Source organism: Condylostylus longicornis, unplaced genomic scaffold (genome assembly GCF_029603195.1).
Source record: "Condylostylus longicornis isolate FDR11 unplaced genomic scaffold, ASM2960319v2 ptg000016l, whole genome shotgun sequence".
NCBI lineage: Eukaryota > Metazoa > Arthropoda > Insecta > Diptera > Dolichopodidae > Condylostylus > Condylostylus longicornis.
The window spans coordinates 3,144,562-3,168,556 of NW_026577985.1; the positions used below are offsets into that span (position 1 = coordinate 3,144,562).

The 23,995-nt window shown below is 28.0% G+C and overlaps 1 protein-coding gene across 2 annotated transcripts in view; it reads right to left on the bottom strand.

Annotated features, from left to right (window-relative positions):
- LOC129605862 (receptor-type guanylate cyclase Gyc76C-like) overlaps positions 1-23,995 on the bottom strand; it is a 129,032-nt gene that overhangs the window by 57,221 nt on the left and 47,816 nt on the right. For both annotated transcript variants that reach the window (XM_055515850.1, XM_055515849.1), the window contains exon 2: positions 19,246-19,383. The gene's annotated coding sequence lies outside the window, so the exon portion shown is untranslated. The remainder of the gene's footprint in view (positions 1-19,245; positions 19,384-23,995) is intronic.

Sequence of the window (23,995 nt, forward strand, 5' to 3'; positions counted from 1 at the left end):
TAATTAAAATACTTTCTTTATACTTCAAAATTGTTTAAACTATTTCTGTTGAACGAAAATCGATTATATTTGCGAAAACTTATAACTAACAACCTTTTTACCTTTTTAATATTGATATTCGTCTAATAAATTGTGTGTTAATATTGTATACAATACTGTCAATAAAACAGTACAATTCGCTTTCTAAAAAATTCTTTAAAATTACTCTTAACGTTAACGTCATAACAGATATCACACCGGAAATGGTTTTTTTTTTAAACAAGAAAAAAGTAGTCCTTTATAATATCCCAAAATGTTGTTCCAAAAACTAAGAATGGGTTCCTCTCGTTACGTAGCTAATACATAAATAGTTTTTCTTAAAACAATAAAGTTGGGTCAAATCAATGTTTTGTATTGTAGCACTTTTGACTTCAACAAGTGAAAATTCTGCTTTTAAATACAGTCTATGTACACCTATCACACTATTAAAATTATTTTCATTCATATACAAAACTATTTCTAGGATTGCATATATTTAGGATGATGCATATATGTCTTTGAAATAAAGCAAAAATTAATATAAAGTGGGGTTAACATAATGCTCGATTTTAAGGTTTAATTGTGTGAATTAAGAAAAATAATTATATTTTTTATTGTCATGGAATTTACACGATTATTTCGATCACATAAACAGGATGAAAGTTAGGATAGAGGCACTTCGAAAGGATAGGACCATTCCGCAGTGTAATAGGTGTCAAAGGTATGGGCATACACAAAAATTTTGCCAGAGAGAACCGAATTGTGTTAAATGTGCAGGCAGGCACTTAACATCAGATTGTAGTAAGCCAAAGAGTACTGCAGCAAAGTGTTCAAATTGCTTGGAGGCCCACCCAGCAAACTATAGGTTTGGCATATCAAGAAAGTGGCATATTATTAAGCAAACCAAGTAAACTAACCAACTGTATACTTTAAAATGCAAAAATATGTTGTAGTTTTATATTAATATACTTTTTATTTTAAAATAATTTACTGCGTTACTGTTCAACTGTGTTACTAAATTTAAGTAACGCTACTGAAGACATGGTAACAAAGTTGATTTTAAGGCAGTTTACTCTAAGTTGGTGAAAAAATTCTTAATAATTTTACATACAAATAGGCAATAACATGTTTTATTGATTATTAGGCAAAATGCTGCTATCTATTTTATATTTTAAATATGTATATTGTTAAAAATGCAAATGAAAAACTTAACCGAATATATACAACTTCATCGAGAGAAAAAAAGTTAATATCTTAGCGTATTCCACAACAGCAGGTAACAAATTTTAGATTATTTGTCCCGAAGCTAATGTGAGGCTGTCAAATTATCTAAATCAATTTTTTTTAGCTGTTATACTTTCTAAGTTAATCAATAAGAGATAAATTGTTTATAAATTCATTGATAATAATTAATTGATTAAAATCAATTATAATTATTAATAAATTTATTAATAATTATAATTGATTTTAATTATAAATAAACATTGTAGTTATAATACATATGCAAAATTGGCAGGAAAAAAGTATAGCTTAATCAGATCTTCAAATCAATATCATCGGATGGTGCGAACTGATAATGTATACTGACAGTCTAATCGTATATCTCGCTTTTTCATCTCACTTTTTATTCACTTTCAAATTAGAATTCTCCATTTTTCTAACGAAAACTTTCCAAAACAAAGTGAATAAATTTTGTATACATTTTAGGATAAAACGAGATATGACATACGGAATAATTCTTCTCACTCAAAAACTACATGATACAAATTTTAAGTTCGTTGAAGAAGTACAGGCTTATCATTTGAATCAAGAAATCAAATTGCCTTAAACTTAGCTGTTCTTAATATTTTGTACTATTTCAACTATTGCGAATTATGGCCCAACACCAATTTGGGCACATTTACCTCAAAATTGAAATTTCATAAAAGTAGTCATCATGTATGTTCAAACCATTGATATTTTTTTTTCGATGGACCCAGCATTCAATACGGACATATGTGATTTTTTTACTGTTTTCTAAGTTTTTAAAAATTTACTGTTTTTGTTTTAATTTTTTTTGTTAATATACTGAAGACTGAATCAAATTTTTCAACAGTGTTACTATATTTTCCACTGCGTTACTGTTTTGTCACAAAAAAAAATATTGTTTTAAACTTTTTTCTTCTAATTTAAGCTCTTAATTTTTTTGTTATGCACATTTTTAGAATAAACGAGAAAAAAAATAAAGCTGACCTTGTCAACTCTGTGATACCCGTACGAATTTGTTATCCTATGTGCGAATAACTAATGTGCCATAACTAACTATGGGGCACACTATGACTTTAAGTTGCCGTATTACCATATTAACTTATGCAAAATTTCAGTACTATGTGTTTTTCAAAATACTGGTTGTGCCAAACTACTATTGAAGTTGTATGGCAGCTACCAGAAAGAGCCAAGAAATTTAAGCGAATTTTATCAAGGACATCGGCCTTACTAATATATTCACTTGTGTGAAATCTCAATATCACAGCTTTTATAGTTTCTGAGATATAGAAAAATAACTTTTGAAGTTGTATGGCAGGTACCGGAAGGAGCCAAGAAATTTAAGCGAATTTTATTAAGCACATCGACCCTACTAATATATTCACTTGTGTGAAATCTCAATATCACAGCTTTTATAGTTTCTGAGATATAGAAAAATAACTTTTGAAGTTGTATGGCAGGTACCAGAAGGAGCCAAGTAATTTCAACGACTTTTATGAGACACATTGGCCCTACTAATATATTCGTTTGTGTGAAATTTCAATACCATAGCTTTAATAGTTTCTGAAATACAGTCAAATAACTTTTGAAGTTGTATGGCACGTACCAGAAGGAGCCAAGTAATTTCAACGACTTTTATGAGACACATTAGCCCTACTAATATATTCGTTTGTGTGAAATTTCAATACAACTTTTATTGTTTCTAAGATACAGCCAAATAAATTTTGAAGTTGTATGGCAGCTACCCGAACCGGTACCCCGATCATGTCCAATTTAAATAGGGTTCTGGCACTTACTACAATAATCATTTGTAAAAATTTGGTGAACTTAGCTCAATTAGTTTATGAGTTATCGTTGGGACGGACGGACAGACAAAGCTAAATCAACTCAGAATTTGAAGCTGATTAAAAACATACACTTGAGTCTATATCTAACGCCGTTATTTCTTAGCGTTACAAACGGTAAGGCAAATTTAGTATACCCTTCGAACATACGTTCGTACGGGTATAAAAATTAATTTTTAAAGCAGTTATGTAAAAATTCCTGCAAGAAAAAAACTATTAAATAGTTTTTTTTTTGAAAATAAAAACCTTAAATTTAAAATTAGTAATAAAGTTGAAATTACTTATAATTTATTTTTTTATAAAAATGATTTTTCAATGTTACAAAATAAATTTATTTATAACTTTAATTACAAATGAGAGTAAAATATGAAAATAATAATTTCTATTGAAGGGATCGAAAAATTTAAGCTATTTTTATCGGTAACGAAGTTGAACTAAATTCAAACCTGAGCTTACTTTTTTGGTTATAGTTTCTAAAATATTTACAAAACCTCCGAGCCACTTGAGGAGATTGTATATTATATAATAGGCAACTATAAAAAAATAATTTTAATAAAAAATTCTAAAAAAATAATTTGGAAAAAAAAAATTCATTTGTGCTAACTTTTAAATTTTGACCCACATATATAAATATTGAATTAAAGGGAATAAAAATATATATAATATTTTTCAATTATAATTTGATCCATTTTTAATTTTTTTTTAAACAAGATGAAATATCTGTAGAAATCTAAATTATTATTCCATTTTTAATTGAATATTATCATTTTAACCATTTTAAACCATTATTCATATATAGAATGCAGATTACAGCATATCAAATTACATTGTCAGTATTACGAACACAAACTGTCAGCAATAGACACAAATATTTGCGGATAGGTCAATATTTGGAACATTTTTTTCTTTTCATCTTTAATCGAAAAATCATGACTTAAAAAATATTTTGATTAAATAATTTTATAAAAACCATTGTTCTCAATTATCTAAATTATTCAAAAAATCAGAAACAGGATCACTTACTCGTATTGTGTCCCACGTATAAAATATCTCACGCCAAAGTTGAATTTGTTGCGACGTATGTCAGTATTAGAGACACTTACCTTATAGAAATGACACATACACGTAATTATGCATATTGAAATACTGTAATAAATAAAATGTACTTATGTACATATATATATTATAGATCTCATTTTTTTTTTTTTTTTTATTGGTGTGAAAAGAAAACTTCCTTTTATTCGGAATAAAATACTTTTTATTTTTCGCTAATATATTTCGTGCGCTACATACGCACTTTATCAAAGCTGATTTTCTTCTAAGCTGATAAAGTGCGTATGTAGCGCACGAAATATATTAGCGAAAAATAAAAAGTATTTTATTCCGAATAAAAGGAAGTTTTCTTTTCACACCAATAAAAAAAAAAAAAAATTGTATTTCGGAAAAATTATCAACCATTGAAAAAAAAAAAAAAAAAATTTTTGAATAGATCTCATTCTTATTTTTAGTTATAATGCACTTATACAATTATTTAACGGCAGCGTACATTTATCACAATAATTGGGAATTTTAATAGATTAAAGAAAAATAATCTATTAAAATCCCCAATTATTAATAAAAAGTTTTTATGGTGTCACAGTAATAAAAGTTTAAAATGACAATTTTAGATGTTTGAGGGGCTATAACTTTTCGAGGGGGGAGACAGGTAAAAATTTACTTCTACGGAAATAAGTTCCTAGTAAAGATCTACGTACACCTATGAAATTTTAGCTTCATAGGTGTAAAAGTTTTATAAACATGTCTACGGACCGGCGGACGGACAGAGTAAAAATAACAAGCAATTTTTTTCAAATTTTTTTTTGCATACATATAACACATAGTTAATCTTCAATGTTCAAGTATAAATATTATTAACGCAAAAGTGAAATTTTATAAATACATAAATAAAAATATTAAACTTTATTTAATGCAAACAATTACAATAATTATAGAAAATTTTTGTATGTGTGTATGTATAACATACGTATGTGTGTGGAGCCGTACTGAAAAAGCACACTTATTCGGAAAAAAATTGTATACATACTTTAATGTAAACAATAATTTTTATCAAATAAAAATTGTTTTTTAATAAAAATTTTATTTTTTATCATTCCAGGTAGCTTTTTTGTGTTATACAATAATTATATGCCTTTTAATGTTTAGAATGTTTACTACGCGTATGTAATTAGTATTTATTTTTCATGTAAATATTTACAAACTAACCATTGGTAAAATGAAGAAAAAACAAATTTTTCTTTAATCTATTGAAAGTTAAATTCAAAAATTTTTACGTTGACAATGATTATTGACTCTCAATATATTTAATTGCAAATGCATTAAATTAATAACATTTAATTAAAGTTTCTATGTTATGTTTTACGAAGCAAATACAGAAATTTAACTTCAAAAAATCACCCACTATTCTTTTAATAAAGGTAAGCGTTTCAACACCAATAACGTCTTTAAAAAGTCTGATTTGATCAGCGCATAACCGACCGCAATGTTAGCCTAGCTTAGTGAAAGTGTCACAGAGGATTAAAGATGAAAATGCATTTTGAACATTTCCTTTCAATTTTAAGGAGGTTAGCAAGCTTTTAGTTAACATACTCGTATATAAAAAAGTGTAAATTTCCCTCTTAGTAGGGATTTGCTTTATGCCACCCGAATTCTCTGAAAACTTCATCAGTTAGTTTCGGTAACAGCCAGAACTCAAAAATCAAATTTCAAGAAATTCCATCAATTCGCTCTGTGGATATGGTAAATGTCAAATCGGCCCTCAGATCGGTTTCCGAGCCCAGATTTTTCCAAAAAATTTAAAGATTTATTGTTTTAAAATTCTGAATTTAAATATTAAATTTCAAGGGAATTGATTGATTTTTTTCTTTTTATATACGCAAAAATGTAAAATTGACCCGCAAAAAAGTTCAGTTCCCGAGGTCTGGTATATCCCAAAAGTTGATCAATCCGTGCCATAGCCAAAATAAATTCACGCATAAAATTTTTATCAAAATCGGTTCAGCCAAGCTTGAGATACACGATTGCACGACAGACCGATAGACCAAAACACCGACATCTTTCTAAAAGTAGTTTGTTTACGCTTCCCTACTATGGAGAAGTGCGTTGCTGCCGAAAACTCGATATCCAAAATTTTGTGGCATCACACAAACTACCTTATTACAATGCAGCAAAAAAATCACTGTACTATTTACACGGTAAAGTTAACAATATAATAACATACATATATATAAATAGCAAACACAACTATAATTGTATTACAAACGTCAAGGTTATTTAAAAATACCCTAAATTAAAAATAAAAAAAAATTCAATATTATTTCTTGAAATGTTGCTAAAAATAGATCACGCCATATGAATAAGATCGCCATGTGATACTGTTAATTTATTATAGCAATGCCTTTGAGCAACGGAATCAAACAACATGCTATCAAATGTACTTATGTATATACATATGCACATATATACACACTTAGTTACTTGATTATATTTTGTTGTTTATTGCGGTATTTATGCATTTATTTTTTGTTTTTATTTTCTTTTGTGAATTTTATATACAATAAACTGTTTTAGAGTTGCCAACGTGAATTAAATTTGTCAAAATAATGTAAGTTCATATGTTACATATGTATATAAAACCCTTCCTGAAATCGAATGAAGTTCTGGTATACATACGTACACAAATATTGCACGTTATTTCAATTTTTCTTATAAAAGAAGATATAATATTTGTTTTATAACTAACTTTATTCCACAAATCTTTAAAAATTTTAAAGATTGTGAAAGAAGAAATTTGAAATGAAATACATAAGAGCAGTATGCCTACATAATGTATTTGTGTAAATGTATTTGCATAAATATAAATTGCGCAGATTTGCAGTGAAAGTGACTCGGGAGTAAAGAAAATTAGAAAATTCATCTTGACTACAAAAAAGTATAAAGAAATTTTGCAATGATTTTCTTAAGGTATATACATACATACGTGTGTATGAACATATATTTCATATATTTGTATATATGTATCTACTTGAAAATGTAAAGGGAAATACAAAAACCAATGCTTCTCTCAATAAAAACTTTTCTTTAATCTTTTCTATAGCATAACCTTGCGAATTTCCACATGATTCCAAAACAAAAAAAAAACTTAAAAATTTTGATACTTTTTTCAACAATATTGGTAAGATCAAATATCATACCTCTGTTTGAGGAAGCAAAATAAAACGAAAATATTAACTTCCAGCAGCGAACTTTTGTGCAGATAAACTCAAAAGTCCAAATTTTTGAAGAAATTTTCTAGTTCTTTTATTATTTGTGTAAATAACGTGGTTAAATGTATTTAAGTATGTGTTTGGACATACACACACATTTTCGTCAGAATATGATACTTATCACATCGTCACATACTTATACACATTTTATATTTATGTACAAAATGTCAACAATCATTTGTTTTGTATACAAACGCACAATCCCACTTACATTAAATTTGCTTCATTTTCATTTATGTATTATTTTTTTTTTTTCAAATTTTTCTCGTTAAAATTTTTAGTGTTATATGTATTTATTGCAACTTATATACACATTTTTTTTAGTGAACATGCAAAAGTATGCTTTAGTATATTTTTAAATTTTTATCTACGTATTAATATACATATATAAAGAATATAATATTTACTTTTGTAATTTCACCATGATTTAAAAAAAATTAGAGAATTAAATAATTCAACCTTTTTATTTTGTAAGCACAGGAATGGTTAACCAATAAACTGTGAACCGCGGAATTTGCGTCAACAAAATCCTATAAATGTGAGGAATCTAAAAGGGAAATTTTAGCAAAGATTTACAAAAAAATTTCAAGGTAGAGTATGGAGGAAAGTTTAATTTTTTTCATCAAATAAACTATCGAAGTTTAAGTCAAAACTTGTACGGTTTATTTCGAAAAAGACCTAAGTTCATTTTAATTAAAAACGAGAAAAAATAGAGTTGACCATGTCAACTCTGTCATACCGTTACGAGTGTGCTATCCTATGTGGGAATAAATATGTCATAGCCGACTACGGGACAGACTATAACCTTGAGTTACCATATTAATTTATGCAAAATTTCAGTACTGGGTTTTCTAAAATATGGCCAAACTACTATTGAAGTTGTATGGTAGCTACCACAAAGAGCCAAGCAAGTTCAACAAATTTTATAAAACACATTGACCCTACTAATATATCCGTTTATGTGAAATTTCAATATCAAAGCTTTTATAATTTTTGATCTATAGCCAAATAAATTTTGAAGTTGTATGGCAGCTACCCGAACCAGTACCTTCATCATATCCAACTTAAATAGGGTTTTAGCTATTACTATAATAAATCATTTGTGAAAATATAGTGAACTTACCTCAATTAATTTTTGAATTATCGTTCTACTCAAAATTTGATGCTGATCAAAAACATACACTTGAGTCTATATCTAAGACCGTTAGTTCTTAGCGTTAGAAACGGTAAGGCAAATTTAGTATACCCTTCAAACAAACGTTCGTACGGGTATAATGAAATATTGCTCCGTTTGCATTTTTAATAACCAGAAATACGGTTAACTGGTATTTGCTTTATAAAAGATTAATTCATATTGTCATTGCTTTGGAAAGAGAGTTTTGAAATTGCAAATGGAAAGTAACTTTCAAAATAAACCATCTAATAAAAATTCAATGTGTATTACATTTTGGTCATGGGTCAAAATCTTTAACATCTTAACTACAACGTTGTTATGAATAGTATTTTTATAGAATTTCGCTTATTAAAATCGGTATATGTTATATGTAATAATAATACTTTAATGTCAAATTCAAATTCGTGTGTGACATATATAGTAACAGTACAAATCTAAATTTCCAATTTTAAAATTATCATGAAATGTGTAATTCTAATTAAAATGCTTTTAAAATCTCAGATTCGTATAAATGTATGTCTAATATTTTTCCTGTTTTTATTTTTTTAAAAATAAATTTAAAAAATGTAAAGTAAAAAATTAAGCAAATTATGCATTAATTAGAATTAATAAATTTATTTAATTTTTATTTGATTCGATTTAATATTATTGTTATAAAAACTCGCTTTATATACATATGTACATATATACGTATGTATGAATACAATAAGTGGTTGAATAAACGCGAAAATCAAGTTTTAGACGGCCCGAAATTGTTTTTCATCACTGACCTAATCTACACATTTAAATTATCTTTATTCACTGTATAAAACCAATGTACCTATACATAAATACATACAATAAGTATTGTTAATTTAAATACATATTTTTATTTATAAATACACAAGAAAAATTCAAACTTATTTTAAGAAAGCTATTTTTATAAGCTGTTATTAGGAAATTATTGAATCACTCATAACATTTTCCAATGTTAGCTGTTTAATTGTACTAGTACAAGAGGCGATTATAATTGTACATTAACTTCATACTATGGAAGTTTGTGGCATACTCTATTTATAATGCATATAAGTTATAATATAAACTAAACCACAAAAAAAATCATGTTATTGTTAATAAAGTTCAAGTAACTTTTAATATGCCCACCTAATTCGCATTTAAAATAAAAGCTTTAAGAAAATAAAATTTATAATTAAATTCTTTGAACTCAAAATACATTTATACATCGTACAATCAACATACATACATATTACACACGCCGTTATAATAACAACAACAACACAAACATATACATAAATATAAAGGCAAATGTGTAAATGTAAACATTAAAACATGGAAATAATTGTTTTAAATTCTTATTTATGTTAATGTTTGACGCTATGACTTTAGTTCGAAAGAAATAGCTATGAAAGCAAAAATTTAATTAAACAATCAAAGTTAATTTTATTTTTAACTTTAAGTTGTTTACAACCCCAAAATTCACAAATCAAGGTAATTCAGACAATTTGTACAGAATTCTCTGGATTTAGCAAAATGAAACTGCAGAGAATTGTGTTCACGTATGTATATGTTTACAACTTAATGTTATTAGGCGTTACCAATCCCTTTTGAAAATTTAAATTAAGCACTGTTTTTAAAACGAAACGCGGATCAACAGTTTTAGAGCATTCATGACCAATGGATCGCTATCAAATTACATCGCTATTTGGTTTTTGAAAATTTAAAAAATTAAAAGGTTTTTGAAAGGCGAAATGACAACTTAGTTTGAAAAAAATCTGAGAACGTCATCTTAAAGTTAGGCATCCTCCTAAAATCAGGAAATCGTAAAAAATGTATTGAAAAAACCATATATGTAGTATAAGTATGTAGTTCCAAATATAATATGTATTGATCAAAACAAAAAGTACAAAAAATGCATTTTTCATACCCAAAGAATCACCTCTGAAATTATTTGCCACCTAATGCGAAACACCCTGCATACATATATATATATAAATATCTTTAAGTAACACGAATTATGTATTTTTTTATGAATAAAACTAGAACTTTTAATACTGTGTCCGCACATTTCATATCATTATAAAAATGTTAATTAAAAATTATTTAAAATTTTATTACAACCTCATTACCTAAATTAATGTAAATTTTAAAATTGAATGTTATTATCATATAAATTTAGAACTACCCAATGTGAATTTAACAATATTTCTATATAGTCCTCATCAATACATACATCCATATATGAATCAAAAGTCAGCAAAATTAGCGACAATTTCAAAACATATTCTGTATAAGATATAAAATTGGCATATTTCTCTGAAACAAATGTTTCATTTTAATAAAGTTGGGTAAAACCAAAGGTTTGTATTATAACACTTATCCCTTCAAAAAGTGAAAATTCTGCTTTTAAATAAAGTCTATGTATACCTATCACGCTATTAAAATTATTTTCATTCACATACAAAACTATTTCTAAGATTGCATATATTTAGGATGATGCACATATGCAGTCTTTGAAATAAAGCATAAATTAATATAAAGTGGGGTTAACATAATACTCGATTTTAATGTTTAATTGTGCGAGTTAAGAAAAAGAATTATATTTTTTAATGTCATGGAATTTACCGTTAGCTTTTTGCGTTTATAAAAATTTGAAAAAGCTTGCGGTTTCGGAAATATAAGGTGTCAAAAATTCAAATTTTACAAATTTCAAGAGGCGATAGCTTGAGAGGGGGTGGAGATGGCAAAAAATTTATTAACTATTTATTAACGTCTAAAAGCCTCTAAACGACATCAAAAATTTGGAAAAAAAGAAGAAAAACGACATCAAAAATTTGGAAAAAAAGGACTTTAGATAACGGTAAATTTGATAGGTAAAAAATTTGTTTTACGGAAATAAGTTTCTAGTAAAGATCTATGTACATATTAAATTTTAGCTTTCTATCTTCAAGGGTGTAGAAGTTTTGTAAACAAAAAAAGTGACCACGGACGGACGGACGGACGGACAGAGTGAAACTAATAAGAACTTTTTTTCAAAAAAATTTTTGGAAAAGTACTAAAAACATGTTTACAACAACGAATTTGAAATTACTTGAAAAAATAAGTTACAGCTAAGCACTAAATTTCCCCGATCATATCAATTAATTCTATTTTCATTTTCAAAATAAATAATAAATTAAAATTTTCACAAAACCTTACCATTAATTTAAAAATACAAAAATTAATAACAATCATTTCATAATTTTTTTAATTATGTTTTTATGTTTATTTAATTAAACTAATTTGCTTATTTAATAATGTTTACTTTTCTATTTTTACTTTACTTTAAATAAAAAAATAAATTTGAAAACAAACAATAAAATATTTTCGTAATTTTTATGAAACTGCTTTTGGCTTTTGTATTGTCCAATTTATCAAACTTTTATAGCTATCGTCGTAAAACAAATTCAACAATATCGTGAATTCGAATTGTAAGAAAATAGAATATAAAGACAAACAGCAATAAAAAAGTATATTGCTTGTAGTTTAGTGCAGTCGGTTATATCTTACACGCATTTACAATGCGTCTCATGAAGACCTCAAATCATTCTTCGATACTCAGTTTTCTTTAATTAATTCTTTAGAGCTCGAATGTACTCAAATCGATTTTATTTCCTTTTTTACTCAAATTTTAGTAACGAATATATAAGTAAATAAAATTTTGTATACTCGTATTTTATTTTTATATTGACTTTTTATTTATTTTTCTAATTAATGAATAAATTTGAAATGTATTTCAGCCAGGTCTAATTTCATAAATTTTTTGCGCTTTAGTATAAGTGCTAAGGAAATATTTATTTAGTATAGTTTACGAAAATAGCTTCTAAACTTTTCTATCTAAAATCAATAATTCATATTATACGATAAAAAGAAATTCATTAACAAAATTGATTTACGGTCATCTTTTTTGTTGCTGTTAGTTCATTCAATTCCAAGCTAAACTTTGAACTATTACAAAAATTTCAAAGAAATCAAAGAGTTGGGCTTTGAAAATACCTAGTACTACTGAAATTTCCCGATATTATTGTTACAATATTACAAATTATCTACAAAAAATCATTTTTGGCAATTGTATAATCAAAAATCTTTTTTGATTTCTTATATGAAAATAGCTACTTAAATTTAATATAAACATTTTTGAATGTCAATTTTAAATATTGAAAAATTTTTCTTCTTTGGCACATTTTGAAAAAAAAAAATTTGTGAAAAATATACTTAATAATTTTAGCGGTTAGTCGTTTTGGCGGTTAGTCGTTTTGTGCATTAATAACATTTGCCATTTGAACCCACAACTTTTAGATTTATACAAATAGATTTTAATAAGAAATTTCTTTCTGTAAACAAAATTATCATAACATGTTTTCTCATTTTTAGCACTTTTCCAAAAAATTTTTGAAAAAAAGTGCTTATTAGTTTCACTCTGTCCGTCCGTCCGTCCGTCCGTGTGTCTGTTTACAAAACTTCTTGAACTTTAGAAAAAGAAAATGGCCGTTAAAATTTACCGTTACATAAAATCCATTTTTTTTCAAATTTTTAATGTTGTTTTTCTTCTAGACCCCACGATGTGGGAGCCTGAAATATTGTAGCTTTTAGGCATTAACAAATTCATTTTTTCATAGTTCATTTCGTTAGAAGAAAATTTTTTTCCATCTCCACCCCCTCTCAAGTTATCGCCTCTTGAAATTTGTAAAACTTGAATATTTGATGCCTTATATTTCCGAAACCGGAAGCTTTTTCAAATTTCTAAAAATGCAGAAAGGTAAGGGTAAATTCTATTACATTAAAAAATATAATTATTTTTCTTGAATCACGCAATTAACCCTTGAGATTGAGCATTATGTTAACCTTTCTTTAAATTAATTTTTGCTTTATTTTAGAAACTGCATATACTGTTCGTCCTAAATATATGCAATTCCATAAATAGTTTCGTATATGAATGAAAATAATTTTAATAGTATGGTAGGTATACATCAGGTAGGCAGTATTTTCACTTGTTGAAGGGAAAAGTGCTACAATACAAACCATTGGTTTAACCCAACTTTATTTTTTTCAATTTCCAACCTCTTAAAATCCTATAAATAGACAAAAATACATATATTTTGTACCAATTATTAGATATAGATTAAATTAGAAATTTCGACAACTTTTCTTTGAAACTATAATCTTTATGAAATTTCAACAAAAATAACAAAGATAACGATACTTAAATATTTAATTGTAATATTATTCTGATTGCGTACTTTACTAATTTTTTTTGAATAAAAAAAATAATTTTAAAAGATTTTTGCTGCAACCCCTTAAAGTTTAGGTTTGCGATAACACTTGCAGATCTAGCTTTTAAAATGCACATATAAATTATTTTAAAACTTTTTTTAATTCCTCTTCATATAACCGTTAAGACCTCTTAACAGTCCATGACTAGCCGATTTACAATATTATAAATTCTAAAATATGTTGAGTATATTCAAAAGAGTTTTTAAAGTGTTTAAGCGTGAAAAACTAAAGAAAAGTACTTAGATCCTTCAATTAAATATCTCAAATACTATCTATAATACTCGTATATATAAATGTTGGAGGTCATATCCGGAGTTTCAAAAATTTACGGTTTTATATTCATGAAAATTGAACTTCAAATCAAATTAAAATTGATTACTCATCTATGAATTTAAATTATCGTTTTTATGTATCATGAATGTTAACAGTGCATATATGTAGTTCTAATTGTATAGATCATTAAAATTTAAGAGACTCTGGGAAAATTTTCATAAATTTTATTTTAAAGTTATTTTCATGAGCAATTCTAAAGAACTAAAACATCAGATTCTTTCGGTTATTATTATTAAAATTCTTATTTTTTGATTCTTAGAATGTTCTAGATTTTACTTTTCATTGTTACACCGTAAAAATGTAAAAGTAAATCAACAAATTATAAAATAATACACACATACATACACATGTAGTTGCAATCAAAAACAAATTTTAGTTTTTCAAAAATTTTACACAACATTAAAATTTGCAATTTTAAATTAAAATTAAAAATTCTATATGTAACGATTTTATATATTTATACCAAGTTACACCTACTTTCCACATTTGTATTTTCTTATCCGTCAAGTATTTTATTGAATAAAAGCGCAATACAAATATAATGCAGCTATCAAAATAGAAACAAAAACTCTTATTAGAATTGCTTGTAAGCAAGCAATTGATCAAAATTTACTATTGTACAAGGTGACAAATAATTTCATGGATGATTCTTTGATCAATTTCCAGCAAAAATTGTATGGGCGGAAAGAGGGTGGGAGGTTGCAGATATATTCGTCTTCGAGGTACAGCCTGTTAAAAAAATGATACCCGACTTTTCCTGATAATATTCATTTTTTTATTCATTTTATACAACATAGAGGTAGAACCATACATCATAGGAAGCTTGCTTTACAGGCTATTGATTGTTCTTTATTTTTGCACTTCATTTAATTTGAGCCATAGTTTTCCAGATACAGCTCGTCAAAGTCAGTACTTTTGTTATTTTTTTTTTAAAACTCGAAAGTTCTCGAAAATTTTTTTTATTTCTTTTGTTTTGTTCTTTTTTTCGATGCGCTACAATAAGAAAAGTTAACCCATATAACATTTTCCTCTACATCTCATAGTTTTTCCAGTAAAACGTGTAAAATGTATTTAAAAGCTTGTGAAAAACCCTGTATTATAGATATATTACAAGTACAAGAGTGTATGCACAAATGCACATAAATATTAATATGCTAGAGAAATAAATAAATTTTTTGGTCACGAGCCAAAGTTACGGTAAATATGGAACGAATTCTAATAATATTAGACTTATTAAAAAACTACCTAAGAATATGAAGTGCAGTTTTATGAAGTTTCACCACATGTAAGCATAGTTTTTTGTTATTTATTACCGACCGTATTGCGTAAACAATAGGTAGGTTATGTGATGGCAACAAATTTTGCATATCGAGTTTTCGGTGGGAATGCACTTCTCCATAGTAGGGAAGTGTAAGTAAACTATTTTTAGCAACCTGTCGGTCCGTCGGTCTTTCGGTCTGTCGGTCTGTGAGTCTGTCGGTGTGTCGGTCTGTCGGTCTGTGTGTGCACGCGTGTATCTCAAGTTCGGCTGAACCGATTTTGATGAAATTTTATATACAAGTTTATTTCCACCATGGCATGGAATGATCAACTTTTGGTATATATCAAGCCTCGGGAACTGCACTTTTTTGCGGGCCTGTTTTACATTTTTCAACATTTTGAAGAAAATATTCAATCGATTTACTTGAAATTTTATATGTAAGCTCAGCTCGACCGTCCGCGAAACCTCCTAACTTTTGGAAAAAATCAGGCCTCAGCAACTGGACGTTTACTACGGGCCAAATATACATTTTTGTGTATATAAAGAGAAATAATGAACCGATTTCATTGAAATTTAATATTTAAATTCTTCGTGTTAAAACAATGAACATATAAATTTTTTGGAAAGATCAGGGCTCGAAAACTGATCTGCGGGCCGATTTTACATTTTTCACAATACCTACGGAACGAATTGATGGAATTTCTTGAAATTTAATATTTGAGTTCTGGTTGTTACCGAAACTAACTGGCGAGCATTTCAGGAAATTCGGGTAGCGCAAAGCGAAACGCTACTAAGAGCCAAATTTACATTTTTCTGAGTATGTTAACTATAAGCTTACTAATGTCCTAAAAATTGGAAAGAAGTATTTAAAAGACATTTTTATAATATTCTGTAACACTTTCACTTAACTAGACAATACACATTGCGTTCGGTTATGTGCTGACCACATCAGATTTTTTTTTAAATCGAATGCGGAAATTAGGTTAAGTTTTACGATGAATTTAAATAAATGTAAAAACTATTTAGGGAAATTCACGGTCAAATTTACTCTATATATTATTAAAATATTTCAATATTTTTCCTTTCTAATCAGAATTTAAATGTTTAAACAGATTTAGCCAAAAACATAACAAAATTTAGGTATGTAAAGAGAACAAACTCAGTGTTAAAAACTGTTTTCTCAATACTGGTTCATGTTTAACTTCGAATAGTTTACTCCAAATTTCATTTTATTGCGATTGTAAGCACATATATTATGTAAATGTAATCAAAGTATTGTCAGCAATACCTTAAGTGCGTTTGTGATATAGTCTTAATTTAGGGATGAACTTTTTCTTCTTAAGGATAAAACTTGTTTAATGGTTTTTATTTAGAAAAATACAAAGAAAACTTGCAATGGCACAATTACATTTTTTGGACACAAATTTTTAACACACAAACCAGCCAGCCTATCCAAACCAGCCAACCTCCCTGGCGAAGCCCAAAAGCCGCGCAAGAGACACCTCGGAAAGGTCCCCCAGGCCATCGTAAACATAAGCCCCCATAACACGCCTTCTCTTCCACATCAGAAACGGACAGGCACAGAGGACGTGCTCTACATCCACCACCTCCGCCACATCCCGACATCCACGACATACATCCGTCATAACAACCCCAAGCCTCCTGGCCGTTTTCCCCAAAAGACAATGCCCCGTCAGGACCCCCACCAGTGTGCTGAGATCAGCCCTATTATAATATTTAATTAATAAAGCACTTTAAATTTAATTTAAGAAATTTAAAGAAAGAAAGTATTTGCAAAGATCGAAGATTTAAGATATTCTTCGCGTAATTTATTTTTATGAATTTTTTTTCCGCAAATTAAAAAAAAAACTTCCGTTAAACAGAAATCTGGTTAAATACAAAAAAGAGTTTTTTTCCAATTTCTAAAATCTCATTTATTATTGCCTTATACACATCTTCGTGATTTATATTAACTTTGGTATGGAGTCCATAACCACTTAAAGGAGTCGTCTCCGGTATGAAAATGTATATATATACTCATATTAAGCACAAAACTTGACGTTGATTTAGACATGTCCATCCGCCCGTCGATCGCATGAAAACTCAAAAACAAGTTGTTTCTTTTCTGTTAAGGGAGTCTGCTATTGTAATTGGACCAAATTTTGTAAGAGTGTGTCTACACATACACTGAAAATATTAATGATATTCCAACACTGATTCGGATAGCTGCCTTACCACTCCAAAAGAAAATTTTAAATATTTGGGAAAATAATTAAGTTAGATTTATGAAACTTGGCAATCTTGAGTCTAATTATAAGTCAGACATATCTGTGAAGTTTCTATAGAGTGGTCTGATAGATTCGAGTAATTGATATACAACTTCAGGTATTTCAAAAACAAATTTTTAAACTCAGATTGTCAAGGTATATATGTACAGGGTACAATTTTGTTTGTTTGTGCCAACTGAAAGGCTTTTACTTGTTTTTTTATTTTCCTTGGTCAAAGTTATTGAAATTTTAATGATTATGTGGAAATTTTTATAATAAATTAATTGTCACATAATTTAGATTTCTAAATTTGTTCGTACGCTGATTCAGTTATTTTTGTATCAGAAATATTTTTGTATATTTGCCACATATTTCTTTTATTTGTTCTTTATGATTTTATTGCATAAGCTTTATTTCTTAAAAACACAAACATGAGAGATATGGTAACGATTAAAAAATTTCGAACAAGTTTTATGCTGCACAATTCTGGGAAGCTAGCGTAGTACTTGTATAGTCTCTTTGTCGCACTGAAACTCGGATGTTTTTTAAGGTCCCAATCATTAGTTTAATTTAAAAAATAGATTTTTCCGCAAATCATTCCCAAATTTTTTCCTAGGCTTTTAAACGTACCCTTCTCCATACAATTTCGACGAATGACCCTTTATCACAATTATTTAGAAAAAAATTTCATAGACGCAAATTTTTTTTTGAACCTTACTTAGAAATGTTTTTCAAATCCTCAAAAATTTTAAAACTTTAAAAAAAAGTGTTTAAAACATAATTTCATGTAGATATTAAATAAAGATACATATTAAATAAAGACAAACATAATATATAGATATACATATATAGATGTATTAACTTTTACTTCAAAAAATTGAAAATCTTATAAGGTACCAAAAATTCGAATTTTACTAATTTCGTGAGATAATAACTTAAGAGGGGGTGGAGCTAGAAAAAAATTTTCTTCTAACAAAATGAACTTGTTATTAGTGTCTAAAAACTGCTTCTTCTAAAAATTTCAGATCCCCAAACCTGTCTGTCTAGAAGGAAAATGATATCAAAAATTTGGTAAAAAAGGGTTTTAGGCAACGGTAAATTTTAACAGCCATAATGTTTTTGTAAAATTCAAATATGGTAGGTCGCAGTGGAAGAAGCCAGCCACTACTTTTGTGCTTTCGCAAAATTTGTAAAATGCTTATGATTTCACTGCAATAAATAGTTAAAAACTGCCATTTTTCGAGTTTTGCGGAGCTATAACATATAAAGGGGGGGAGATAGGTATAAACTTTTTCCTACGGAAAGAGGTCTCTAGTAAATGTCTATTTAGATATGAAATATCAGACATTCAAAAAATGTTTGGAAAAGTGCTAAAAATAAGTAAGTACATGATTCCCTATACAAAAACGTTTTTTGTGAAAATATGAAAAATAATTAAAAATAAGTTTAATAAAATTTAAAATTATTTTACCTTAAAAATCAGTGTGAAAATCGTTTTACTCAAAATTTTTTAAAATAATATATAAAACGAATCTTCAATAATTATGTAAAAAACCGCAACTCTGCCTTTCACCGCCACATAAGGTTTCGTTGTTAAAGGGTTATGCACCTGAAATACAAAACACAAAAACATAAAAATCGACGTAAAATAAAAATTATTTGGAAATGAAAAAAATTAACTAATATTTCTAATTTTTTTTTTCTTCTACCTTCTTGCCTCGTCGATATTGTTAGCCATGTAGGTGTGATTAATGGATTAATGCTCGTCTAAAGGTCTACTAATTAATAACACGTATTATCTTATTCTCATATCCCAAATGGAACAGTTTAAAACAAAAATCTATGTTGTCGTTGCAGTCAGACGTCACACCAAGTTAGGGAACAAATACGCTTCATCAACTTAGAATTTGAACAAAAAATATTGTGGGCTTTTCGCTATATTTGCAACACTATTTTCCGTAGATGCAAAATTACTGCCATGAATTTCAAGATTCATGGCAGTTCAGAAATTCACTTGATCGAAAAATTGGTTTAGAAAGTATGGAGAAATATCCTGTTCTTTACATTTCGTTTCGCTATTTGAAAAATCGCGCAGGTGAGAACAGCTTTTTAGTAGAATTACAAATGCTTATCACTGATGAGCATTTGCTAGAATTGTTTCTTTTCCTATTTTCAACCAACATTAAAAGTTCATTAAACGAAAATGTATTCTAATAAATTTCACATTTACTATCCAAAAAATGAACAATTTTTGATGTTAGTTCAAATTGTAAAAATGTAAGTAAAACAATAATTTACAAATCTTATTAATTCGAAAATCTGTGAATTTTCAAACTACATAATGATTAAAAAGTCTCCATTTTGTTGAAAACTTGCAAATCGAAATGGCCATCAGAAATCTGAACGACTTTCAAGCAGTTAAGAGCCTTTTACCGCCATAAAATTTTAATATACATTTGTCATCATACAAGCATATGTTTACATATATTTAAGTCAATATACGTATATGTATGTATAGATGTTTCAAAAAAAATCCCTCCTATCCTGGATGGAATCACTAATATTTTAACATTAATTTTATTCCGGTTAAATTTCGATAGGAATCAAAAACTTTACTTTTATTTTATTTATTTCTCTTCATCACAGTTCCAACTTGTTTTATTTGTTGTACAAATAACAAGTTATTTACATATTACTAAAGCTACTGGGAATTTCTATATTTTATAAAAAATTTATGGCAATATTATGATATTTACATATACATATGTGTACCTACGAGTATGTATTTAGAAAAAACTAGTGTATAAGTACAAAAGTGGCAAATAAGATGGAAATTTAATTACAATTTTTTAGATTCAAAAAGATCTTAAGATGACTTTGATCTTAATTAACTTTATATACATAAGTAAGCACATGTATATTGTCATCTTAAATCAAAACTACCCTAATACCCATTTTAGGAAAGAAAATAAGTTTTTTTTTGTTGGTTGACTAAAAATTAGTTAACAAAGGTACATTCTAATTCTAATGCTTCGAATCCTCAAAACCAACTCCATTCTTTATTCTTAAAAGTTGAGTCCCAAAATTAGTTTCTTATATGAAAATAAAAAATAATCTGATAAGGGACCGCAATGCCTATCGTTTAGCTAAGTGAAAGTGTTACAATATTATAAAAATGCTTGTTAAATAGTTTTTTTTCCAATTTCTAGGGCATTTGTAAACTTTTAGTTAACATACCCAGAAAAATGTAAATTTGGCTCTTAGTAGAGTTTCGCTTTGTGCTATCCAAGTTCTCTGAAATGCTCGCCAGTTAGTTTCGGTAACAACCAGAAATCAAATATCAAATTTCAAGAAATTCCATCAATCCGTTTCGTAGATATGGTAAAAAATGTAAAATCGGCTTTCAGATCAGTTTCCGAGCCTTGATCTTTCCAAAAAGAATTCATATGTTCATTGTTTTAACATGAAGAATTTAAATATTAAATTTCAATGAAATCGGTTAATTATATCTCTTTATATACGCAAAAATGTATTGTTGGCCCGTAGTAAACGTGCAGTTGCTGACACCTGATTTTTTTCCAAAAGTTAGGAGGCTTCGCGGACGGTCAAATTTCATATGTGAAATTTCAAGTAAATCTGTTGAATATTTTATTCAAAATGTTGAAAAATGTAAAACAGGTGCGCTAAAAAGTGCAGTTCCCGAGGCCTGATATATACCAAAAGTTGATCATTCCATGCCATGGTGGAAATAAACTTGTATATAAAATTTCATCAAAATCGGTTCAGCCGAACTTGAGATACACGCATGCACACACAGACCGACAGACCGACGGACCGACAGGTTGCTAAAAATAGTTTACTTACACTTCTCTACCAAGAAGTGCGTTTACACCGAAAACTTGATATGCAATATTTGTTCCGTCACATAACCTACTCTACTGTATACACAATGCGGTCGGTAAAAAATATTGAAATTTATGCGGATCAATTTCAGAAATAATAAAATATTTGTAAATAATTTTACATGAATTTGAATAACATGAAAGTTATTGTGAATTAAGTATGTGTATTTGTACATATATCGACACCAAACTAAAGCTAATATGTATAAAAATTTAAAAGTAAGTAATACACAATTTATAAAATTAAAATACAGAATTCGTGCAGACAAAGAAATAGAAAATATGCCGCGACATAAAACTCTTCATTTACAAACCGATGGTGATGCTGGATAAGATTGACTCCATTTTCCTTTCCAAAAATCTGGCAAACACTAGCAAATTACTAAGGCTAATATCTATAGTATATTCAGTATTGTTAATTTTATTAAAATTGTACCGTACTACTACAAAGCCATTTTTACTACTTTTTTGCCTTCTTACTAGAAAATGTGATTATTTGTTTTTGTTCATGCCACAAAAACCATTTGTACAACAAAAAAAATTATATTTTTTTGTTTTTCTAAATTTCAAAATTATTTCCCAAAAAAACTTTATATTGTTAATTTTTGAGCACGCGCTTTACATAATATTATGTAAATTAACAGCAATCACTTTAATTTGACAATCAGAAAAAAAAAAATAAAAAACAGAAAAAAAATGTACCTATCGTTGCCAAAGTCGGAAATATCAATATATACGTTGCTTAGACGCTTAGCTGCATTAGGTAACCTGATTTAAAATGTACAGGTATAAAACTATTTTTGCACAAGTTCTTCCTGCTACGCGTCCATTTAGCCTGATGCCTTACTTTTTATTTGGTGTTAATGATAGCCGCAAATAACTACGGTATTGCTCTCCATACTACTTTTTTGAGACCAAATACTTACTACTGAAAAACAAGTTGAACTTAACAACACTGATTATATTATACAAGCCAAATCCGACGGCGAAACCATCGAGTACTTTCGCTTATATTCTTTATCTTCACAGGAATAACATAGAAAAAGAAAACGAAAAAAAAAACAAGAAAAAATAATTCTAAATTCTGCCAACATCTTGGTATGTATGCATATCATATTATAAATTATATGCAGATTTGTTGCAGAACTTTTTTATTTTTGTGTTATGTTTATTTTCTCATAAGTTTAATAAGCCTGTCTATTATTGTTTTGTTAATCATTTTCTGCAAAAGAATAAAATCAGCAAAGAATATATTTTTTTATAAGAATATATTCGTGCATGAATCATATTAAGGCATATGAAATAAAGTAACACTCAAAAAAGTTTTTTATACCCTGCACTTCGTGAAGGGTATATTTACTTTCGTGTGGAGTTTGTAACTACTTGAAGGAGTCATCTGCGTTATGGACATATATACATATACATATTCTTGCTCAGCGTAAAGTTCTGCATTGATTTAGACATGTTCGTCCGCCCGTCCCATCGCACGATAGCTCAAAAACGAATAATACAGTCGATACCATAAGCTTTTCACAAGCTTTTTCTTTTGTGAAAAGGATGAATCCTATTGTAATTAGACTAATTCGGACAACGGGTTCGGGTAGCTGACTCAAAGAGTTTCTTTTAAACATTTCAAAAACTAATAAAGGTATAAATATGAAATTTTGTATACGTGTGGCCAATTACATTCTACATATGCTCTAATTTTAATACGATGACTGCACCGATTCGGGTGGCTGGCATACAACTCCAAAAGCAAATTTTTTGTATTTAGAAAAATAATAAAGTCAGATTTATGAAACTTGGCAGTCGTTTGTCTAATTGTAGCTCAAATATATTTCTGAAGTTTTAGTGGAATTACTTGACAGGTTCGGTTACCTGCCACACAACTCCAAAAGCTAATTTTAAATATTTAAAAAAATAATAAAGTGGGACTCATGAAACTTGGCAGTCGTGTGTCCAATTGTAGCTCAAATATATTTCTAAAGTTTTGGTTGAATTGCTTGACGGGTTCGGGTACCTGCCATACAACTCTAAAAGCTTATTTTAAATATTTAGAAAAATAATAGTGAGATTCATAAAACTTGGCAGTTGTGTGTCCAATTATAGGTCAGATATATTTCTGAAGTTTTGCTGAAATTGCTTGACAGGTTCGAGTAGCTGCCATATAAGTCCAAAAGGTAATTTTAAATATTTGAAAAATAATATGACAGATGCAAGGTATAATTTAATCGGTTTATACCGACTGAAACGTTTTACTTTTTTTATATTAGGTTTTATTCATAAACGTAAGTAGCCAAAAAAGTTTTTATGCATTTA